Below are 15,722 nucleotides of genomic sequence, written 5' to 3'. Positions count from 1 at the left end.
GCTAATTTGGTGCCACCTGAGTGGGGTCAGAGTCGGTACCTGGATTCATCACAGGATCTGGTCCCTGTGCTTGTGTCTTTGTTGGGTGGCTTGCTGTTGCTTGTGAGTAACTATTCTAGATTAGGGGGTCCCTTTGTAATTGCTGGCCTTTCCATTTGGACTTCTGAATGCTCTGTTTTCATTGCTCTCTGGAATCATTGGTTGACCTACTTGGATGTTACAGTGAGCATGTATTGGCAAGGGAGACATAGCACCTCTGACTGCCATGGGTTTAACTGTCCTGATGTAGGAGGTCTTGCCAGCTTAAGTTTAGGCCAGGGGTCACCAGCTTAAGTTTAGACTGGGGGTCACCAGCATAGTATGCAGAGGCTTTTCCTGGTGCCCACACGGTCCCCTCCTCTGGTGAAATTAGACTGGTGTGTGGTGTCCACAATAGTTTCTCCAGTTTGCAAATGTATTCACAGGCCCCAAAAGGTTGCGGTGGCAATCGATGAATCTCATACTCCAACATACGATAGATTAAACTTCCAAATGGCACCTTGCTGATGCAGAGTAGTTAAGCAGTCTCAGAGGCAGCTGTTCCCTAGAAAGAGAAAGATCACACTTACTGCTTGTGAAGGTCATATATTATATATTTTTTCTATATGTAAATCTAATCAACAGCTATGGTTATTCTTTCTGGACAAAGATTCAAGGTAAGTAGAAACTTATACTTTCAGGTTTTGCCCTGCTTTCTGTTAATAAAATTGTTTTTGGGGTGTCTACTTTATATTAGATTTATGGTTTATGTAGATTAAAGTATATTAGTGTATGTAATCATTCTCAACTACCTTATATAAAACAGAATCTATCACTTCCTCCCTAGTGTGCACTTAGCATGGTGAGCCCATGCTACTTATTCATATTGAACTTGCCCGTAAGCAATAAAATCGGTGCACAAAATATCCACCCAAAGAACTCGTAGAATGAGAAACAGGAGCTCCCACCCTGCCCCCACCCTCTTCATAATAGAATCAATGCTCTATTTAACACAGTGAATTGTTTCAAATTTCAGTCCTCGTGCCCTCATTGAACAGCCGCTTCATCTTTGAAATATCCAAAATTCTGAAATTTACAAGGCCTTTAAAAAAAAACTATAAATGAAGCAATTAAACCTCCAGATTGGAGGATGTAAACCTTTAAAGGCCTCTTTATAGAATTTCAAAAGAAAGAGGGGGTTATATTTAGCAGGTGTGGCAGCCCACGCAAGACATTTCATTGAGAGAGAGCCTGACATTATCCAGTAACAAATACTTAAATTAATATAAAACATCTTCTGGAGAGACCTTTTTCCTTCCTTCCTTCCTTCCTTTTTAAAATAAATGTTGGGTGATCATAACCCTTTAGGTGAAATCCTTATGCACACGCGCGCGCGCGCGCGCACACACACACACACACACACAGCACTATACTCAATTACTTTAAAATCCCCTTGACTTCTTGCAGGGTCAGAATTTCACCCTTTGCAGTTCCCTCAAATGAGAAGAGCACAGTCACATACAAATCAAAAGACCTTTATAAAAAGGAAAGCTAATTCAAAGTGACTTCAGGAGAGTAAGGGAGATGAAGGGCATGAATAAATTGTGCTATTTTCTTATAAGCTAACGTCTTTTTTCTGCCTCATAATCATTCCTTCATTGTGAGAGGAAGAGGAGAGCAAATGATCAAATGGAAAGAAATAAGAATAATAATAATTTTTTATTTATACCCCACCCTCCCCAGCCAAGACCGGGCTCAGGGTGGCTAACAACCAATAATAAAAACAAGTTGATTAAAATACAATTTAAAAAAGATTAAAATACAACATTAAAACATTAGGATGCAGCCTCTTCACAGGAGGAGAAAGGAAAAAGAAAGAGGGGAGGGAATCAAACTGATTCTAAGCCAAAGGCCAGGTGGAACAACTCTGTCTTACAGGCCCTGCGGAAAGAAATCAGATCCCACATGGCCCTGGTCTCATGAGACAGCGTTCCACCAGGCCGGAGCCAGTGCTGAGAAGGCCCTGGCTCTGGTTGAGGCTAATCTAACTTCCTTAGGGTCCGGGACCTCTAGGGTGTTGCTATATATGGACCTTAAGGTCCTCTGTGGGGTATACCAGGAGAGGCGGTCCCATAGGTACAAGTGTCCTAGGCTGTGAAGGGCTTTAAAGGTCAAAACCAGACCTTAAATCTGACCCTGTACTCCACCGGGAGCCAGTGCAGCTGGAAAAGCACTGGGTGAATATGCTCCCATGGCAGAGACCCTGTGAGGAGCCTCGCTGCAGCATTCTGCACCCGGTGGAGTTTCTGGGACAGCTTCAAGGGCAGCCCCGCATAGAGCGAATTACAGTAGTCAAGCCTGGAGGTGACCATCACATGGATCACTATGGCCAGGTCGGGGCAGGAAAAAATGTCACCTTGGCTGTTTCTGTAACCTGTGCCTCCATGGAAAGGGAGGCATCAAGGATTACACCCAAACTCTTAACGGAAGGCAATGGCACTAACTGGGCCCCCGCAAGAGAAGGGAGTTGGTTCCTCATCCCCATACCATCCCGACCCAGCCAGAGGACCTCTGTCTTTGAATGATTTACCGTATTTTTTGCTCTATAAGACACACCAGACCACAAGACACACCTAGTTTTTGGAGGAGGAAAACAAGAAAAAAAATATTCTGAATCTCAGAAGCCAGAACAGCAAGAGGGATCACGGCACAATGAAAGCAGAAATTCCTCTTGCTGTTCTGGCTTCTGGGGTAGCTGCACAGCCTGCATTCACTCCATAAGACGCACACATTTCCCCTTACTTTTTAGAAGGGAAAAAGTGAGTCTTATAGAGCAAAAAATATGGTAGTTTCAATTGGCTCCCATGAAACCATCCAGCCACAGCTTCCAAACATCTGGTCAGTGTGTCCGGGATCGAGTCAGTATGGCTATCCATCAGGAGATAGAGCTGAGTGTCATCAGCATATTGGTGGCAACCCAGCCCAAAGCTCCGGATAATCTGGGCAAGGGGGCACATAAAAATGTTAGAAAGCATCAGGGAGAGGATTGTGCCCTGCGGCACTCCACACACCAAGGAGTGGCACGACGACATCTCCCTCCCTAGTGCCACCCTCTGTCCCCGACCAGAGATAGCACAGCCATTTATGGGCTATGCCCTGTATCCCTAAGTCGGCAAGGCGATGGTCCAAAAGATCATGATTGACCATATCAAAGGCTGCTGACAAATCTAAGAGAATCAGTAGTCCTGACCCACCTCGATCCAGTTGTCTGCGCAGATCATCTGTTAGGGCGACCAGAGCCATCTCAGTCCCAAAACCAGGAAATGAAATAAATGCTGCCTTCTGCATAGAGCTTTGGCCAGTCATCTTAGTTTGGAGATGATGTGGGTGTGCTTCCTAAGTGGGGATAGGATAAATAACAGCAGTTTGTCCACCTTTTGTCCCCATTCTGCTCTCAGCTCTCACCTAACTATCTAGAATCATCATGAAGGCTTTGCATTACACAGTGACAATATTGCCGAGGTATCGTTCCTGAAATCTCAGCAGTGCCACTGTGGAATGCACAGCCTTCATAATGATACTGGGCATTTAAATCCTTAGTGGTGATGTAAATCATATTTTAAAATTAGCCTACCCTATTCCCTTAGAAATGGGACGCAGGTGGCGCTGTGGGTTAAAGCCTCAGCGCCTAGGACTTGCCGATCGAAAGGTCGGCGGTTCGAATCCCTGCAGCGGGGTGCGCTCCCGCTGCTCGGTCCCAGCGCCTGCCAACCTAGCAGTTCGAAAGCACCTCCAGGTGCAAGTAGATAAATAGGGACCGCTTACCAGCGGGAAGGTAAACGGCGTTTCCGTGTGCGGCTCTGGCTCGCCAGAGCAGCGATGTCACACTGGCCACGTAACCCGGAAGTGTCTTCGGACAGCGCTGGCCCCTGGCCTCTTAAGTGAGATGGGCGCACAACCCCAGAGTCTGTCAAGACTGGCCCGTACGGGCAGGGGTACCTTTACCTTTACCTTTATTCCCTTAGAAAGAGTCCTCCACGAGGATGCTTAAATTTTATAGCACGGGATACACTTTTGATTTGATTTGTTCACCAAGCATCATCAGGGTTACAGTCCTTTGGTTGCACATGCTGCAAATCTTCTTTCTTCAAATTAGGTAGATTATTCATTTTAATGTTGTGGCAGAAGTACAAGAGGAACTGCCCTGGAGAAGTGCCAGCTGATTAACTACTCCTGCTACACTCATCTATTGACAGAGTACCTTGATTTCTTCAATGGCTTCTTCAGTCCAAGAAACCACCATGTCTTCATTAAGTGTTTGCAGTTTGAAAGCACACCACATGACCCGGAAAAACTGTCTGCGGACAAACGTCGGCTCCTTCGGCCAGTAAAGTGAGATGACCCCAGAGTCTTTCACAACTGGACTTAACAGTCAGGGGTCCTTTACCTTTAAGATAAAGTAACAACACCTATGTTTAGGTGGGAGCCATATTGGTCTGACACAGTCAAAATAAATTTAATTTTTTTTTAAATGTCCAGTAGCACCTTAGAGACCAACTAAGTTTGTTCTGGGTATAAGCTTTCGTGTGCATGCACACTTCTTCAGATACCTATGTTGTTCCTGCCAGCACAATACTAAAAATTAAACCCATATGTCAACCAAGCAGCATGGGATCAATGTCCCATGGAACTGCGTTTGGCGTGTGTAAAATGCAAAAGAGTAGATTATTATCTTTACACACAGTAAATCTGGCCCCATACAGAGGATCACGAACCTTATCCAACAACAACCATTTCAATGTAAAAAGTTCTTGTTGATGTACTGGACACAGCTTCATTCTGAGCCAGACAGTTTTCTGCTTGTGAATGCAGCAGGATGGCTGGTCTCAAAATAGTCTTTATACTGCACCAAGGCCATTTAGATTAGCATGGTGCGTTGCTCCCAAACAATTGAGAACTTTAATCAAACAGATCTCATGTTCTTCTATTGTCCTACCAAATACTATTGAGTCTTCAAGATACATAAGTACGGTACTTCAAGGAGTTTCATGCTCCCACAACTTTCTCCATCAGTTTTTGAAATGTAGCTGGAGCCCCAGTTACTACTTGAGGCATCCTTTCAAACTGGATAGATGCCCAGAAAACAGATGAGAGCAATTTGCGCACTGTCTCCTTCTGCCATAGGAATTTAATGGTAGCTGCACATGAGATCCAGTCCTGAATACTACTAACTTCCAGTCAAACTGCCTGATCCACCATCTATTCAAGGCAAGGCATTGGTTTAAAGTCCTGTAATCAACACAAAGCTATATGACACCTTATTTTTTTTGCACACTGTTAAATAGGTGATGACTCTGGGCCATGGATTCCTTAGTCTAGAATAGATTGCTCAGAATGGTCAGTTAATGTTTCTTCATGGGAGCTAATTGTTAGAAGAGTTTCCCTTCTAACCAGAGGATCTCTCCTTATATTAATCTCAGTAGCTGTCAGGGTCTTCAGAAATGAGCTTCTCTTCTAGCTAAGAGGAAGGGGCTGATGTAAGGTATAAGTAAGTGAAGCAGCAGTTGTTTGGGAGAAGGAAGGGTGAGGGTGGGGGGTATGCGATTTTGTTGAAAGCGCAGGCCTTCTTTCTGGGAATCTGATGGGGGGCAAAGACTCTTGAGCCTTGCAGAAGTGCCTGCTGTTTGACTCTGTTTACACTTGACTTTGTAAATAAAGAGAATATCTCAGAAATGCCACAAATCCCATGTTCACATTTCCAAAAGAAACCAAACCTGCTTGCACTTTATTGGGAATTCTCACTGATCAGGGAGTTGTGGAGTGTTACCTAAAAGCAGCCATTCTATCAGGCTGCAGATGAAGTAAAAGCAGCAGTATTTGTGCACTTCTCTTGAGAGACTCCTTGCTTTTGATCCTCCTTCAGCTGTCCTCTAGTGGCAGCTCTTCCATCAGGCTACCTGAACCAATTCCACCCCAGCTGGTTGCTAAAAAAATTGTTAAATTTTAAAACTGGTACCTATGCTTACTTTATATCCTTTCCTCACCCCATTTATTTTCCCTCATGTGCCACGTCTATTAGATTGAAAGCCTAAAGGTAGGAACTGTCTTACTCCTGATCTCTGTAAGCCATGCCTTTTCAGCTCTGACCGGCAACAGCTCTCCAAAGTCTTTCTCAGTCCTTCTATCAGAGATCCTTACCATTGGAAAATATATTTGGGACATTCCACTGGAGACATGCTGACGTTGGCAACATTTCATCCAAGATTCTAAATGGAAAATATTGAGAAAACAATGACAAAATGAGCTGGATAATGTTTGAAGGTAACATCTGGACTGTGCTGACAAACCTGGAATGGGAGAAGACATCATGTGTAAATTAAAACCAGAAAATCAAGTCACACAATTGACACCGACTCTCTGTATTGGATTCAAGGTCAAATAGAGTGTCATCCTAATCTTCCTGTGTAGATGGCTGGGGGAAGGGTGCAGGACAGTGCATTCATTGCTTCTCTGCTACCATTGGTCAGCAGTGTCCACTGTGGTGGAGGCCTCTAGTTTTGTCACGGTGGATGAGAAGGTATTGCCTCTGGTTCCCCTGCCAGTGGTAGCAGAGGATTGGAGACATTGGCTTCTCTAGATCCAAAGCTCCATGAACCCCGCAAGGGGTCTAATCCTCATGCCCCCTCATGGCCCTGTAAAAATAAGAAAGAAAACTGCCCCATTCTGGCTGGCTGGCAAAAGCAAGTGGGATTTTGAATGTGGTGAAATATCAACTGCTCTGTGCTTCCCTAGTTCTTCAGTAGGATTGCTCTGGAGATTGTACCTGGTTCCCATTTAAATTGCTGGTAAAAGTTTGTCATCATGATGCAAGTTGCATTGATCTCCAGTAAGAACTAACCTAGTTTGCATCCACTCAATGCCATCCAAGCAACAGCATGCCAGAAGGTGTATCACAATAAATATGCCTGAAGAGCAAATCACTCCAGGCAACTCAGGCAAGTGAGCCAAACCATGAAGTTGCAGGGAGGGGGCGGAGAATGTGGAAAATGCAAAGTAATCTAATATGCCTCTGAATACCAGTTGCAGTGAATCACAGCTGAGCAGAGTGCTCTTGCACTCGTGTGCAGCTTGCAAACTTCCCACAAGCATGTGGTCAGCCAGCCTGTGAGAAGAGGATGCTGGACTAGAAGGGCCATTGGCCTGATCCAGCAGACTCATCTTATGTTCACTATCATTTATTCTATTTGTTGTTTTGGCCATCACACCAAAACACAAAAGTAAATTCCCTTCAGGACATGTCATTCTTACGTCGGTCTGATCTATCCATTCAGATTGTTCCACTTTGGTCTAGAAGTATCATCTGCAGGGCATGAAGCGCAGATTTTGATAAAGACAAATGCAGTACAAATGATCATGATTTTCTCTAAAACATTTGGCAAGTATGGCTGCTGCAGTTTAAGTCTTCTGCACACGCAGTAGTTCCCAGTAACACATGGCGACCACAAAGGAGGGCTCCATAAAATTGCATAATGCATAACCCCTATCAACTGGCACGGTGTGCAAAAAGAAGACAATATGAAACACATTGTACATCTGTCACTGAGCTCTAATGACAAATTTACGCAGGATAAATCAAGGAAACAAATTTTTATTTTTTTGCCCGGGGGTGGGAATCACAAACATATTTATTATTTTAACCAAGAGAATCAGTTTACCATTATGTGTGCTTCCACTAAAGCTCCAATTGTAAGCATACTTTCTAGGAAGTCAATATTATTGGATTCATATTTGTTTTTGTTTTATATTTATAATCACCCTGTAAGACATAATGCAATCAAAGGCAGATTTAGGGCAGCATGACCAGTTCCTCCACACTGGGTGTGGAGCCTAGGAGGCACTGCAGGGCATCACAATTTTGACATAGTGAATTGAGTCTTCTTCTTCTTTGGCGATCACTCGTAGCCAACTAAGGTTGTCTTCCATAAACACAGTTTTAACAATGCGTCCGTAAGTGACTATGGAGGCCAATTCTGGATCCACATGTCCTCCCACAGTGGGGACATTGGTTTCTGGGCAGGAGTTGATCATAGTGTGGATTTGCCAAGCATGCTTTCCTCTTAGCATGTTTCTCCCTTGCATCCTGATTTCAAGTGTCTTCAAAGCCCTTGACACCTTTGGTAAAGGCTGTTCTCTAACTGGAGCGCTCGCAGGCCAGTGTTTATACTACATTTTTAAAGATTTGCCTTGAGACAGTCTTTAAACCTCTTCTGTTGACCACCAGCATTACACATTCCATTTTTAAGTTCGGAATAGAGTACAGTGGTTCCTCGGGTTACATACGCTTCAGGTTACATATGCTTCAGGTTACACACTCCACTAACCCAGAAATAGTGCTTCATGTTAAGAACTTTGCTTCAGGATAAGAATAGAAATCGTGCTCTGGTGGCACGGTGGCAGCAGAAGGCCCCATTAGCTTAAGTGGTGCTTCAGGTTAAGAACAGTTTCAGGTTAAGAACGGACCTCCGGAACGAATTAAGTACTTAACCCGAGGTACCACTGTAGTTGCTTTGGAAGACAATGATCAGGCAACCGCACAACATGACCAGTCTAATGAAGCTGATATTGAAGAATCATTGCTTCAACACTGGTGATCTTTGCTTCTTCCAGCACACTGATATTAGTTTGCCTGTCTTCCCAAGTGATGTGTAAAATTTTTCGGAGACACCATTGATGGAATCTTTCGAGGAGTTGGAGATGGCGCTTGTAAGTGGTCCATGTTTCACAGGCATACAGTAAGATTGGTAGTACAATAGCTTTGTAAACAAGTATTTTGTTTTCCCTGCGAATGTCCCAGTCCTCAAACACTCTGCACTTCTATCGGGAGAAAGCCACACTCGCAGAGCTCAGGCGATGCTGGATTTGGCATCAGTGTTGGCCCTTGTGGAAAGATAACTGCCTAGGTAGGAGAAGTGATTGACATTTTCCAACATTAGACCACTGAGTTGGATTTGTAGCGCTGCAGAGGGGTTATTTTTTACTTGTTGGTGCAGCACTTTAGTTTTTTGGATGTTGAGTGATAGGCCAAGCTTTTCGTAAGCTTCTGCAAAGTTATTTAGGATGGTTTGGAGGTCATCCTCTGAGTGTGCACACACTACATTGTTATCAGCATACTGAAGCTCTATGATGGAAGTTACGGTAACCTTACTCTTTGCTTTCAGCCTGCTCAGATTGAAGAGCTTCCATCTGTTCGCTATATGATTTCTACTCTGGTGGGGAGTTTCACTTCGACAAAGTCATGGGAAAGATCATGGCAATGAAAACAATGAATAGAGTTGGGGCAGTAACACAATCCTGTTTAACACCTGATCCCACTGAGAATGGTTCACTTTGAGAGCCATTGTTATCTGCGATTGTTGCTGTCATATTATCATGGAGGAGCCGAATGATGTTTACAAATTTATCTGGGCAGCCAATTTTCAGAAGGACAGTCCACAGGGCATTACGATTTACAGTGTCGAAAGCCTTAGTCAGGTCAATAAACACCATATACAGGGGATGGTTTTGTTCTCTGCATTTTACTTGAAGCTGTCGAGCAGTGAAAATCATGTCCACTGTCTCCCTAGAAGGCTGAAAACCATTTTGGGATTCAGGAAGGGTCACCTCGGATATTGTTAAGAGATGGTTTGCTAAGATCCTTGCAAGAATTTTGCCGGCCGCAGCTAATAGAGAGATGCCTCAATAGTTTCCACAATCAGTTCTGTCACCTTTTTTAAAGAGATTGATAATTTTGGCATCCCTAAAGTCTGCTGGGATCTCTTTTCTTTCCCAGATGTTTTCGATGAGCTTGTGAAGTTGTTGTGTAAGCACAGTTCCACCCACTTCGAATATTTCAGCAGGTATCCCATCAGGTCCACTGCTTTGTTGTTTTTTAATTGGTTAATAGCTGTACACAACTCTCCCAGATTTGGAGATAGTGCAAGCTCATCTCTAACTTGTTTTTGTGGAACTTGTGAGAGGACCTCAGCAGCTATGGTGGAGTTGCGGTTAAGGAGATGTTGGTAATGTTCTTTCCAGTGCAGTGCAATAGCTTCTTTATCTTTTAGAAGTGTGATACCGTCTGCTAAGCGTAGGGGGCATATGTCATGATTTATTGGTCCATAGACGGTCTTTGTGGCTTTAAAGAAACTCTGTGCGTCATGAGTGTCAGCTAAGTGCTGTATCTCTTAAGGTTTTTTTATCTGCCAGGTGTTTTTTAGTTCTCTGGTTCTTCTCTGAACCTCAGCCTTAGCATTGGCATAGGTTTTTTTTCTTAGTGGCACGGTTTCTATCTCTTTGCTAGATCTGAAAGGCCTTCCTTTTCATGTCAATCAGGCGTTCAATCTCACTGTCATTCTCATCAAACCAGGCTTGGTGTTTCTTGGTTTGGTATCCAATAGTTTGTTCACAGGCTGCAATAATGGATGTTTTTAGTTTGGTCCAGTGTTCCTCGATGTTATCAGGGAATTCTGAAAGCAGATGGTCCTTAAGAGTGAATTGAGTAGAATGGAAAGCAAGAGTCAAGGGATGCTGAATTTCGGCCTCTCGCATTGCAATGCTGAAATTTGAGACCAAAGTCCACAGCTGATGCCGTATTTACATATTAAAAGAACTGTTGCTGAAATTATATTTTAACTGGATTCACGTTTGTTTGTTGTTATGCATTTATATCCAGTCCTGATCAGGAAAGATTCTCAGTACAAAAAATAAATAAATATCAAGGTGATTAGTACAAATTAACCATTTGTTTAATTGTTTCCTTGGGCCAGGCTGAAATTTCAGTATATTGTGCAATTACCCCTATCTGCTAACACACTGCAAAGTAAATTGTGCAAATCTGCCAGCTGCTATTGGAAAGAATAAGGAAACTCTTCTAGGTGGGAGAGTTCAGGGTACCTATTAAAGCCCACAGACCAGGAAAAAATAGCCAGTTTAGGATAATAGTGCTTGTTTTAGCATTGCAGAAAGATTAATGAGAAACGCGGGAGCATTTTTCTAATATCCTTAAAGTTTGCCATATAAAAGAAAGAAGGGTTTCCCCCTCCCACATTGGACAGTGATATTTTAGGTGAAAATACTTCACCTAAATTTCACTGCTCTTTCTGCTTGACCTCTCTTTGCTTAAGATGCAGCAAGATGGCTCTTCAAGGCTAAAGAGAAAGTTGCCAAACTCAGAGGCGTATCTATCCAGTTTCTCTTGTCATTCTCATATTTGTTGCTTTAGGAAGAATTCAGACAAATCTGTATACTGGTTATGAAAAAAGAATGGTTTTGAAAGAGAATATTTAATACAAGCCTAAAGTATCAGCTATCTTTAATATAAGTCCTTGTATCTTTAATACAATCCTGAAGCATTAACTATCAGTTGTAAAGATTGCACTACCGAGAAAACAAAGCATCAACTCTCATATCATGATTTGAAAAGACAAGCATACTTTCGTGAGGGGGGAGTCTGTTTTCTACGTTTAAGATAATCATTCCAGGAGTTGCCTTCACCATTAAAATCAAAGAAATGAACATTTCCTCTATGAAAATAACTAGAATCCAGCAATTGTATGAAAAGCTGACAGTCATGCTAATGTCACCTATCACACATTTGGATAGCATTCATTAAAAAGATTTCCTAGTTTTAAAAATGACATTTTAAACCAAAGCAGAGAGGAGTAGATTGACACATCCCTTTCTCTGCTCACAACCTTTTTGACATGAGTTGGACATTTGAGCGGTTTATCCAACCTGCTTTGACAGGAACGGAATAACATGGTTTTTTTTCTCTCTGGAAGGAGCTCTTATGCTGCACTTCTGTACACACTTACCTGGGAGTAAGTCCCAGTGAACTCAGTGGGAGTTGTTTCTGAGTAGACCTGAATAATATTGTGCTGCTAGGTTGTAATCCAATACATGGTTATCTGGGAGTGAAACCCACTGATTTCAGTGGGACTTTTTTCAAGTAAGAAAGAACCTCAGTGGGTGTGAATAGATATATTATTTCTGAATCCACTAGCGGTCTGGATCAGTCTCAAACTTATGGTAGAAAAGCCTCAAAAGTATGAGACATTTGATCCAGAGAACAACCTGATAATTCTGATGTTTGGCTGAGATTTATCTAAATTGTCATAAGATTCCTTAGTAATCAAAACAAGGATACAGATCTCATGAAAAGAACTGTTTCATGGTGTGTTGGTACCATGGCCTCCAGGCTCGGTAAAAACTCTGAGGAGCAGAGGAATTAAACCACCACCAAAATAAGTTCAATAAACTGGTGTCTTACTGTGTTCACACTGCAGTGTGAGAAGGAGGACATTTTATCCAGCCATTGGACCCAGGATTGAACTGACACTTTGTTTTTCAAATTAACATTTTTAGTTAACGAATGAATACTTTGTTGCAGTCAATAACCAGCTTGCACAGAGAACAAAAAATATGGCACTCTCCAAATAAGACATGCAGCTGTAAATAAAGCAAGTTAACCATCAGTTTCAGATTGTACCAGAATTAAATCAAGTACAAGTCAATTGGTCTCTCACTTTAACTGCAATGTAATAGCAAAACAAAGACCTTTTTTTTAAGTAATTGCAGGAATGTCATTGATTAGGCCAGTCTTTGCTACCTGGTGTCCAGGTATTTTGGAGTACAACTCTCATCAACACCATATCCTGGCAAGGGCTGATACAATTTTTAGTCCAAAACATCAGGAGAGCAGATGATTAACTTAAGTAGGTTTTGATAGGTCTACCTAGTCTGGATCTAACCCATGATAGGTACTTTCTCTACCAAGGGTCATTAAATTATTTCTATCCTAATATTGTTGCAAAAATTACAGTATAACAATACATGCAATATTTAATAAGCAAATAAATTGCATAGCAAGATAGAGGGGCTATGCCATTTTGGATAAAAAAGATGCAAATAATGCTCTCCCCTCCCCCATGAAAAACTCCCTGCAGTGGAAAGTTACTGTATCAGAAGAATTGTAGCTGTTTTCCATGCTCCTTTAAAAAATGGGGCCCAGCCAAACCCCATTCAGGAGAGTATTCCTATAACCTGGATGTCGTGATGGGAAAGGCCAGTTCTTTCTTTCCCACTAGCTGAGCTGCTCGTCAGAGATAGAGCAAGAAGGCTCTCAGAAGCATGAGAAGAGGCTCATATGAGCTGAGGCAATGTGGATCATGCTATCTTTCAAGATGAAGAATGCTTTGGATGGAAAATGTGGCAGATTAGAAGAATAATCTTCATTTCACAGGGGAAGGGGCGGAAATCTGTTTGGAAGCAGAAGACGGGAAGTTTCTCAATATTTCTCCCAGAACAGAAGAATTAACCTGGAAATAAATGATGATAAAACCAAAGGCTTGGGTAGAAAACAGCAAGAAATAACACAGACCAGATGGATATGTCTGCATACCTGAGACGCTTAATTTCAAAGAAAAGAATTTAAGGACTGTGAAGAGAAGAACGGGACTAACATGAGAAATAAGAACACGCCAACAGCTGAAATGTAAATACCTGTGAATAAGCCAGTTTGAACTGAAAGCAACCAGTTTTGTGACCCTTTCCACTCCTGTCAGCAAAGCAGAATAGGATCACAACAAAATCCTTTGATGCAATTGAGCATTATCATGGCATAGCACAATGTCATGCTGAAGTAACTTCAAGCCACCATAGACCTATGTGGTCATAAAATGTTAGCATGAGGTGTGAAATGGGCAAAGATGGAGTGTGATTGGCGGGGGGAGTGGTTGAGTTAGAATTTGCACTGGAAGGCTTCCTCAAGGGCTGGTTCCACCCACTTTGCTGGTTCAAAAATATGTAAAGAACCTGGCTAAAACCACACCCATTGCAACCACTGGACTGGACAGCCTCAGACATCAACCCTCTCCACACTCCTCCAGTCATGATAGAGGAGGGGATTCGAACTGAGCATACATTTGCTTGTCTATTTTATTTGAAATGTCTCATAAAATAATTTCTCTAGGTGACACACACATAAGAGAAGAACATAACAATAGAACCATATCACAATAAAGCACCATAAAGAGGCAATGGGCATAGAAACTCAGCACATAGCCAGCACAATAAAGCAAGCACTGTAAAAAACAAAACAAAAAACAGCATAGACTAAAACTGCCATCAAATACATCAAAACTGCCAACTGGACCACAGTGATCTAAAACCAGGTCTTAAAATGCCTGGGAGAACAGAAAAGACTTAAGCTGATGCTGAAAAGGTACCAGGTTAGCTTTCCTAAGGAGAGCATTCGAGAGTTGAGTTGTACAGCTTACGGCTCCATCGTTTTGCCTCCACACCTGTAGAGCTGTGAGTAGTCTAGAGCACATGGGAAGTTGGTGATTGAGAACTTTTATGTAAAGGCAATATTTAGACTACCTGTATGTGTGCGACTCACCTCCAAGTAAACATGGCAAAAGGTTTTGAACCTCAGCAATGTACAGTCCAAGGGCAACAACTATGGCCAGGTATAAAGCCTGGAAACTGACTAATTTTGCAGTTGAAATGAACATATAGGATGCAGACCAGTGCAACATTATAGCAAATGGAAATAAAAAGTTGTGCCCCACCCCTGCTCATGAGTGGCAAAATGAAAACAGAGAAGGTTGCACAGTTTGGTTTTCCAAAATGAAAACAAACAAGCAACAACATATGACTGTGGCTTTGGGAGGCATGGTCGTTGCGACATTTCAAACTGTAACAAGGTTTTGGGATAAACATGGAAAAAAATACAGTTCTGAGAAATAACTGAATTTCATTGGGTTACATTGTATTTGATAGTTTTTAATGTTTGCAAGACACCTTGAGCCTAAAGCGACAATGCGGAGTATCCAATTTCAAATAAATAAAACTTTTGCTCATGCAGCATACATGCATCTCTTCGTTAGAGGAAATAAATGACACGGCTGGAATAAAATATGCTATAAGAAATAAAGCCTGTAAGTCAGCAGCAAACTGTTGCTGCAGTGTCAAAAACTGCCCCCAGTGATCTGTGAAATCATTTTTAAATCTTTTTTCCCTCCCCAGGGATAAGATTTACGGTTAAAAGTACATACTGTGTACGTTTGGAAGTATAATAAAGTTGGAAGGTTTTCCATAGAGTCGTCTTTCTTGTTCAAATCAGCTGTACTTTGCCCTGATTATAAACACTTTCTGCATGAGATGCACCTGGCTTTTGGACAGCATCTATTGTTTCATTTTCCTTCAGTCCCCAAAGCAGCCTTATAAATTCTACAGCAGTGTAAATAATGTTTCAGTCTCTCTCTCTCTCTCTCTCTCTCTCTCTCTCTCTCTCTCTCTCTCTCTCTCTCTCTCTCTCTCTCTCTCTCTCTCTCTCCCTCCCTCCCTCCCTCCCTCCCTCCCTCCCTCCCTCCCTCCCTCCCTCCCAGTCTCTCCCTCCCTCTCTGTTCATACCCCCTCCTTTTTCATCTGAACTGAACCACACCTCTCTAAAAATACTCACTTTTTAATGAAAACCATATTTTTAAAGCCATTGTTTGTGTGTGCATGACCTGCTGAAAAGCTTGCAGAGTCTTTAATGTCAGTTTCAGATGACACGTGTCTTAAGAAGTCTGGGATCCAGCCCTTGTCTGGGCCTGGGAGATCTGTCCCAAATCTTTATGAGAAAGACGGACAAAAAAACTTCTGGTTTTGGCATTTTGTAT

The 15,722-nt window shown here is 42.3% G+C and overlaps 1 protein-coding gene and 1 long non-coding RNA gene across 2 annotated transcripts in view; one reads left to right on the top strand and one right to left on the bottom strand.

Moving 5' to 3' along the window:
* ETS2 (ETS proto-oncogene 2, transcription factor) overlaps positions 1 to 15,722 on the top strand; it is a gene marked incomplete at its 5' end in the record, with an annotated part of 328,432 nt that overhangs the window by 239,798 nt on the left and 72,912 nt on the right. The window lies entirely within an intron of this gene.
* On the bottom strand, positions 247 to 15,548 carry LOC309368611. Its single transcript, XR_014167830.1, has 3 exons — positions 15,521 to 15,548; positions 6,217 to 6,284; positions 247 to 576 (listed from the first exon to the last, which is right to left on the bottom strand). It is a non-coding gene; the product is annotated as an uncharacterized lncRNA (long non-coding RNA).

This window comes from Podarcis melisellensis, assembly GCF_964234715.1.
Source record: "Podarcis melisellensis genome assembly, chromosome: 4".
Taxonomy (NCBI): domain Eukaryota; kingdom Metazoa; phylum Chordata; class Lepidosauria; order Squamata; family Lacertidae; genus Podarcis; species Podarcis melisellensis.
This window is presented reverse-complemented; position numbering and strand designations above follow the sequence as displayed.